We start from the raw sequence: 7984 nt of genomic DNA, 5'->3' as shown, positions 1-7984 counted from the left end.
CAAGAAAAATAAATAAATAAACAAGAGAAAAATAGATGCAAATCAACAATTCATGTATTTTTGTCTAAACAACTGTCCTATACATGCATGCTTTCTTTTTCTCAATAGTGTTTTAAATTCTAGATCAGTGGCTAAATTAATGGTAATATCAATAGAACTTCCATATGCCCCATGGGGATGATTTATAATGTTCTCCAATAAAATAATAAGATGCCTCTAATGTGATCCATGCGATCTCTAATGGATATATGTATATGTGCCACCAAAGTGAGTACTACACCACAGATATATGAATGGATTTTGAACTCACACTTAATAGCACCAATCTAAGAGCAATGAGTTCTTATGGCATGGTTCTGCTCAACACCTACTCCCATGAGTGATCCCTGAAGACATGGGGAAATGAGGACCTTGGAATAACAAGTACAAGGATGATGAAATGCCCTGGAATTGAATGCAGGGATGGCTACACAACTGTTAATGTGATTGAACTACTGAAAGGTATGGCATGTGAATTGTATATCGGTGAAATGGTTAAAAAAAACTAAAACAAACTAAAAAGTAAACCACAGGCAAAAAAAAAAAAATAGTATTTTTTGAAAACAAGGCCTGGAAAGCAAGAAAAAAAAATAATTTAACAACTTAAATGGAAAAAGAAAAAAAAAAGAAATAGAAAGTAAAAACAGGTAGAGAAAAAGAAAAGAGAAAGAAAGGGGGAAAGGCCAATATGTAAAACTTCAGAGGAGGAAAAAAAAAGAGAACAATAAAGAAAAATTGCTTTCTCTTACAGTGATGCTGCATAGAAGCATTCAAAATGGTTCAGTGTCTGACCTACTGGCACAGGCTGCCCTACAAAACCGCCAGTAACACAACTAGGCGGTCCCGACCCCCTGGTAATAGAGTTGTCTGCCTTTATACCAAGAAGGTTGGCAAAGCACCAAAATCTGCATGTGGTGTGTACCCAGGCCGCATTCGGTGCTGGGAGACCTGAATTTCTCCCGAGCTTGTCCAAAACAGGCACACCTGTCGGCTGGGCCTGTGGGGGTTCCAGGTGTGCTAAATGAGCCCGAGACAGGACCAAGCGTGCTTTCCTTACTGAGAAGCCGAACATGAAAGTGAGAGTGTTGAAGGCGCAGCGCAGAGTCAGAAAGCGGAATAAATATAAGTGAAGCTTTTCTGAGTAACAAAGAAGTCAAGTTGGGTAGGCAAAACCACGAAGTCCCAGAGGAACCCTGAGAGTAGATTTCTGACTGGGGGGCAGCACACGGCTCCCTAACTGAGCTGGATGTGGGTTATTCACAAGGGGGGCCACACCGAAGGATTAAAGGTGTAAGTGGGGTGGGGCGGGGCACTACACCGCTCCATCCCTGATTGCTGGACTAGAAATGTGGACTCACAGGATGCTCGCCTTTCAGACAAGGTTACTGAAGACCAGGGGCTATACAGTATAACCATGAAAGAAATGGGGACATAAATGATGGTTTTTAACATGCCCTTTTCTTCCTTTAATCATAGAGGTATTTATCTGTTCTATGTCATTATTCATGTTAGACTCTGTGTGTGTGTGTGTGTGTGTGTGTGTGTGTGGTGTTTATCTATACAAGTAATCCAGAGTAGGTAACCTTTTGGTGACAGCAACTGGACCCATGGTTCCTGGGGAGTATGAGAGGGGTGGGGGTGGGGAGCCAATAATGATGGGTACAAGAGACTAGTGTCTGAAATGGATGGCAAGGAGTTAATTTTAGCTTTTCTTTATATATTTGAACAATTGAATTGCATCTGAGAGGAGTTACTGAAATGTGAATTATTGGTAAAAATAACTGTGGGGTAGAAGGGAAAAATATATACATATGTAGCAAGGAAGCAGATAGACTTTGGGCTTCTACTTAAATCCTGTATCAGTACAAGAATAGCTTGTTCTAATAATGTGACACTGTATAATACTCACCTTCGTGACACGATCGCTGAAAACAAAATGGGTGCATAAGTATATGTGGTGAAGAAAGCTGATGGAAGCCACCTGGAAGATGCACAGCAGCCTGTGTGAACATGAGGTGTTGATGGGAAGAGGTGTCTGAAGTTTACAAACATGCAACCAACACAATGTGAATGGGCAATGGATGCAATAGAGACCCCAAACCCACCTGCAAGGTAATTGGACAGTTCCTCTCAGAAGGGTCACAAAGTAAGGATAATAAATACAAAGTGAGGCATGGCACTGATGAACCACATAATTATCCACTAGTTCTTTAATATTTCCTCCCCCTTATAATTAAGGCTGTTATTTGTTTTACCTCATTAATCATGTTATATTTGCATACGTTCATTTGTATATTTAAGATAGTTGGGTACATGAAAGTCAAGATAGATAACCCTGCAGAAACAGTAACAGAAGTAATGGCTCGCTGAGGGTATGGGAAGAGAGGGAGGGAAAAGGGAGAAATGGGGAGTTGATAGTACTGATGATTGTATAACTCGACTCGAAGGGATTTAACAATAGAATTGTATGGGAATGGATATATTGTATTGTGTAAAATGTGTCAATGAAACTATTATAATTTTAAAATACTTTAAAAAGGGGGGAGGATTAAAAACAAAGTGAAACAGAAGAAAAATAGATCAAAGGATAACAGAGATGGAGATGATATAAAAGACAGGAAGGGAAAGTCAAGGAAAAACAAGGCAGAGAAAGAAAAGGCTTGGTGAGCAGAACATCTGGTATTGAGCCTCTGCCAGCTGTGGGGCCCACTGGGTAACGTGAGAGTGGATGGTTCGTCCTAGATGGAGTTCCTACATACATCTTTGTTATCTGGGGTCAAGACACCTGGTTCGGGTGCCAGGTCAGGTGGCTGAGGTCAGGGTGCTTACTCTGGAAGAAACTTTTTTGGGCCCAGAGAGCAACTGGTGCCACGGCAGCTGGTTATGGAAGGAGTTTCTGCCCTTCCTGGGGTTGCCAGGGACCCAGTATTGCCTATCCTGCTGGTCCGATGAGGGAGAGTCCATGTGCTTTCTGGTTCAAGGATGGTGTACCCAGCGCCTGACCCAGGAGCCTCCAGCAGAAAGGAGCGGCTGTACAGCGCGGAGCAGGGTGGTCTCACTGGTCTACCGCTGAGCGGGTATAAGTGATGTCTGGCTACACTTCTTGTCATCCCGAGGGTGTGATGGACAAGCAAGGGTTCCTCCTGTCTTGATACTAGCCGCTGCTGTGCCACACATCTTGATGACGTTTCTTGCCACATCGAGGTGGACATGCTATCCAATGATTCACCCATCTGTCTCTGCTCTGGCCAGTTCGGCTCAGCTTCTAGTCGGTATCTAATCCACTTCTCTAGCATTTCTTCCAAAGCTCAGGTTTCCAGTATTACCATCTGTATCTGTCTCAGTAGGTCTCTGGAGGTCTGAGCAGCATGTCTGCTTCTTTGCCATCTTGCGAGAAGTTGCAGGCTGATTTTGGACGCAGATTTTTCCAAGGCCCCTCTGAAGAGATTGAACCGCCAACTTTTTGGTTATTAGCCGAGTGCTTTACCTTTTGGGCCACCAGGGGGTGCCAATTGCAGGATTCCCGAGCTCCAGACAGGCAGAGGAAAGGAAGGAGTGGGCTGGAGGGCTGTGTCCATAGCAGTGCTGATTGAGCACCGGCCAGTGACTTTCATGTGGCAGTGTGGACACAGATCATAGGACTGTTCTAGAAAAATGAGAAATCCCGGATTTTGTACATAGTCTCTTGATATTCAAATGCTAGTTACTATTTAAGCTTTTTTTTTTTTAATGCCACAAGTTTTCCAACAAAAACATTCCACTGGGGGGAAAAAATGATGAAAACTGGGCAAAGCATTAAAACAAACAAACAAAAAACCAGGGCAAGACCTTGGGAGGTTTAATGAGTTGTTGAACAGAACTGGTCATCTGTTCTGTAAACTGCCACCGAATTCGCAGTACAACGTGAAGAAGCAAAAAGAAAAGAAAAGAAATTAAGACAAAACCAAAAACCGTTCACTGTACCCTACGGCTTTCCATGGGGTCATGGGTCAAAAGGCCTGTCACTGCTGACCTTTCTCTGAGCTCTGGACCATCTTTACCATGCCTCAGGCTACAGTGCTGCTTGAACGGGGCCTGAGCCAGCAGGAGTTTTGTCATGTGCTTCCACAGGGGTCAGGGCTGTTGCGATAAGTACCTTCCCGAGACACTGCCTTTTCTTCCTGACCTCCCTGACAATGCCCCACCCCGCTCCTGCATCCAGGCCTGCATGTCTCCAGCATGGAGGCAGGACGGTGCAGAGAGGGCAAGTGAAGCAGAACAGGGCCAGGACCTTGCCTCAATCACTCCCTGCCACGGGGCCCTGCTAGGTGAGGGTCCTGCTGGGACAGAGTGCTGGGCAGGAGCGGTAGGCAGGAACCTACTCAGAGTTCAAGGATTCTGGGCTGGCCCTTGGGAGATCATTTATGTTTTCTTTATCCCCTACTCCAGCGGAGCTGGAGTTTGGAGTTTGCCCTGTGTAGAGGCGCTGTCAGTCAGAAGCAGGGTAAAGACGGCCGGCACGGTCGATCGGAAGGAGAGAGGATCCCAGGTGTCCCCTTTCTCTCAGTCATCTCAGCCTCCTTCCACCCCTGAAGTCACGGAGCGTTCCAGGGGTAGGTGAGCCTTGCATACAGAATAAGGTAAGACACGCCCCTTCCCCAAATTAACACCCACCCCAATGTGGGAGGCAAGTTGGAAGGCGCTAGCTGTGAAGCACGTGGGTCATTGCGCCTCTTTTTGGAGAAGGCTGCTATAGCCTTAGCAAAGGGCACGTGCTTTGTGGGGGTGGGCATTAGGGCATGGAGTTGGTAGCCGGCAACCCAATGTGTGCGTCCTCACTCCACTGAGCAAGCCCAGGGCTACTGGGATAATCACATCACCTCTCTGAGCCTCAGTTTCCTTATCTGCCCAATTGGAATATGAATCTCAGTCCCACCTCACCCATAGGTGTGGTGTGGTCATAAGGACCAAAGTGAGATAAGGTAGGTGGAAATATCACCATAAATAACACAGTTCCAGGACATATCACTAGAGCTCCAGCCCCTATTAACTATTAGACACATGTTTTTCCATGCTGGCCATGTCCAAGGAGTGTCATAATGGGACTGGGTCTAACTCACACAAGAATCGAGTTGGCTCAGCCCTCCCAAGGTGACAGCCTGAGACATCGAAACAGTAAGCAACTTGCCCAAGGTCACATAGATAGGAAAGTGGCAAATCTTGGACTCAGACTCAGGCAGCCCAACTCCTACGAGTCATGTGTTTATCCACAATACCAGCAGGTCTCAAGTGGTATGTTCTGTGGAATATTCCCGGGGAAGGGCATCCTGGGACCAGGACTTGGGGAAACACTGTGCCCTTGCCTTGTGGGGGTTTTAGTAAATATAGGAATATACCAAAGGCTGTGAAATCATGCATATATTTTTTAGACAAATGTTATGACAGCCTGCTTTGGACCAAATGCCAGGAGCCCAACATAAGCGAGAGAGATGTGGAACCTGCCTTCAGGGAGACAGGCACTTGTGGGAGAATTGTATCTATCAAAGGCCATACAATACTGCGGGGAGAAGTTGTGTTTGAAGGGAAGTAACCACTCAAGTCCAAAGTTAAACTGAGGCTACGAAGACACTCCCTCTTTTACGACTCAGTCATTTGAAGGATGTGTGGGAGAAAGAGCACAGGGCAAAGAGAAGAGCATTGCAGGCAGGGGGGCCCGGTTGTCAAAGACTCTGAGCCCCAGAATAACATTCAAGGACTAGAAAGAGCTGTGACACGCGAGGCTGGGAAGTACAGCCGAGTACTTAGTAGCTGGGTGTTTTGACCAGTAAAGGGATCTGATCTAATCTATGTTCAAAAATCCCGTGGGATCTTTTCTGTGGGTTGGATTAGAAGGAAGCCAGAGTAGCTTTCGGAAGGCAAGGTGGGTGTTTATTGCTCTAGACGGAAAGATGGTGGCTTGGTTGAAAGTGAACAGAAGGAAAGATGAGGGAAAATGTGTGGATTCAAATGATGGTTCGGAAGTAGAATAAAATGGAATTGGGGGTGAATCGATTCTGGAGGTTGAGAAAGAGACACTACACACTCTTTGAGGGTATGTTTGCTCACTATGGCATCCTTGGTGCCTAGAAGCAATTCCTAGCACATAGTAGGTGCTCACAGATGACCACTTGTTCAATGAATAAATCAACTGATATCCCAAGGATTCGTGTTTCTGGCATGAGCAGCTGGTGGATGGAGTTGTCCTTTAACGAGTTAAGGAAGACTGCAAGAACATGTTTGGTGTAGAATAGCCTCATCTCTGACTTGGGCATGACAAGGTGACATGTCAGTAGAAGTCCATGCATATCTGTAGGGGATCAGAGAGATGCCTAGGGGGCATTTGGATCCAAAAGCTCTGGGGATCCAAAAGTGGTTCTGTGCCACTTTCTCTCTTTTCCACAAACATTTATGGAGGAGCATCTGTGTGCCAGGCTCTGGGATAGGGACTGGGACTCAGTGTAACAAACATGTATTGAGTACCTTCTGTGTGCCAGGCACAGCGTTAAACACTGTGAACAAGGCAGACATCATCTGTCTGAGCCCTCGACCACCAGAGAAATGACCCCAAGGGGCTTTTACTCCTTGACCTGCAATTCTTTGCTTCCAGCCTGCCTTTAGAGGAGTTAAGCTGGGGATGGGCTCCTGTTTCGCCTCTTCTTGTGGGAGAAGAGGCTAAAGAGTTAACTCCAAGAGGGAAGGAGAGTGAGTGGGACACATCCTGGCCCACCAAGCCCCAAGGACGATATTCCTGTTCAGAACAGACAATGCACAGAGAGGACCATAGGGCCCGCCCCACCACAAGACATGACATCCCTCACCGAAGCTCTGGGGGGACAACACTGGAGACTCAGTGTGGGAATTGTGCCTGGTCTGACCCCATCACACTGGGGTGAAACACGAAGGGCATGCAACAGAACAGCAAGGGGATCAAAGCAATGAAGTCCCTGGGGAATACCAAAAATAGACTTGGGGACAGAGTGTGGCACCCCATCAGACTCAACTGGAAAACACTCACCCCTAAAGGTCAAAAAACAGACTTGGAACTATTTATAGGCCTTTCCTTTTTTTTGTCATTGGCTTTTTTTTTAATGTTGTTGTTGGTTTATCTTCTTTTGCTGTTTTGTTTGACTTTGCCTTGTTTTTGTGCTTATTAATGTTTCTGCATGTCTATCTAGATAAGATACATGGGATAAACAATTCAGAGAAGAAAAAAATGGGACCGATGGTTCTGGGGGGACACGGGAGAAGGGAGGTGGGAAACAGGAAGGAGTGGTGGTGGTCAAGCAGCCCAGGAACAAGGGAACAACAAACAAACTAAAATCGATGGAGAGAAGAGCATAGGATGCCTTGAGGGGCTTAATCAAGGGCAATGTAACAGCGAGGAATTACTAAACCTGAATGAAGGCTGAACATGATAGTGGGACAAGAGGAAAGTAAAAGGAAATAGAGGAAAGAACTAAAAGGAAAATGGGCATTTATTGAGGTCAAAATACAGGCATGTACACTTTGTTCTAATAATCTGGCATTCTGTGATGTGCACCTTCCCGACACAATTGCTGAAGACAAAATGAGTGCATAAGCAAACGTGGTGAAGAAAGCTGATGGTGCCTGGCTATCAAAAGATATAGCATCTGGGGGTCTTAAAAACTTGAAAATAAACATTTAGCTGAGAAGCAACAAAGCCCATATGGAAGAAACACACCAGCCTGTGTGATATGAAATGTCAATAGGATCAGGTATCAGACATCTAAGACCCAGAACAAAATCATACCAATTTGAATGGGGGGAGGACATGCAGAGTGAAGACCCAAAGCCCATCTGAGACAATTGGGCATCATCTTACAGAAGCATCACAAGGAAGAGACGAGCCAGTCTGGGTGCAGTATAGCACCGATGAAACATACAACTTTCCTCTAGTTCTTTAATG

General features: G+C 45.6%; 1 protein-coding gene across 1 annotated transcript in view; it reads left to right on the top strand.

Annotated features, from left to right (window-relative positions):
• The first annotated feature begins 4545 nt into the window (after nucleotides 1-4545).
• Nucleotides 4546-7984, top strand: part of SLC5A11 (solute carrier family 5 member 11) — an 85590-nt gene continuing 82151 nt past the window's right edge. Inside the window, exon 1 of the mRNA XM_004705708.4 lies at nucleotides 4546-4658. The gene's annotated coding sequence lies outside the window, so the exon portion shown is untranslated. The remainder of the gene's footprint in view (nucleotides 4659-7984) is intronic.

The sequence above is a fragment of the Echinops telfairi genome, unplaced genomic scaffold, assembly GCF_000313985.2.
Source record: "Echinops telfairi isolate 266 unplaced genomic scaffold, ASM31398v2 ScPeMD7_5;HRSCAF=22, whole genome shotgun sequence".
NCBI classification, from domain to species: domain Eukaryota; kingdom Metazoa; phylum Chordata; class Mammalia; order Afrosoricida; family Tenrecidae; genus Echinops; species Echinops telfairi.
The sequence above is the reverse complement of the archived record's forward strand: the minus strand, read 5'-3'. Positions and strand labels throughout refer to the sequence as shown.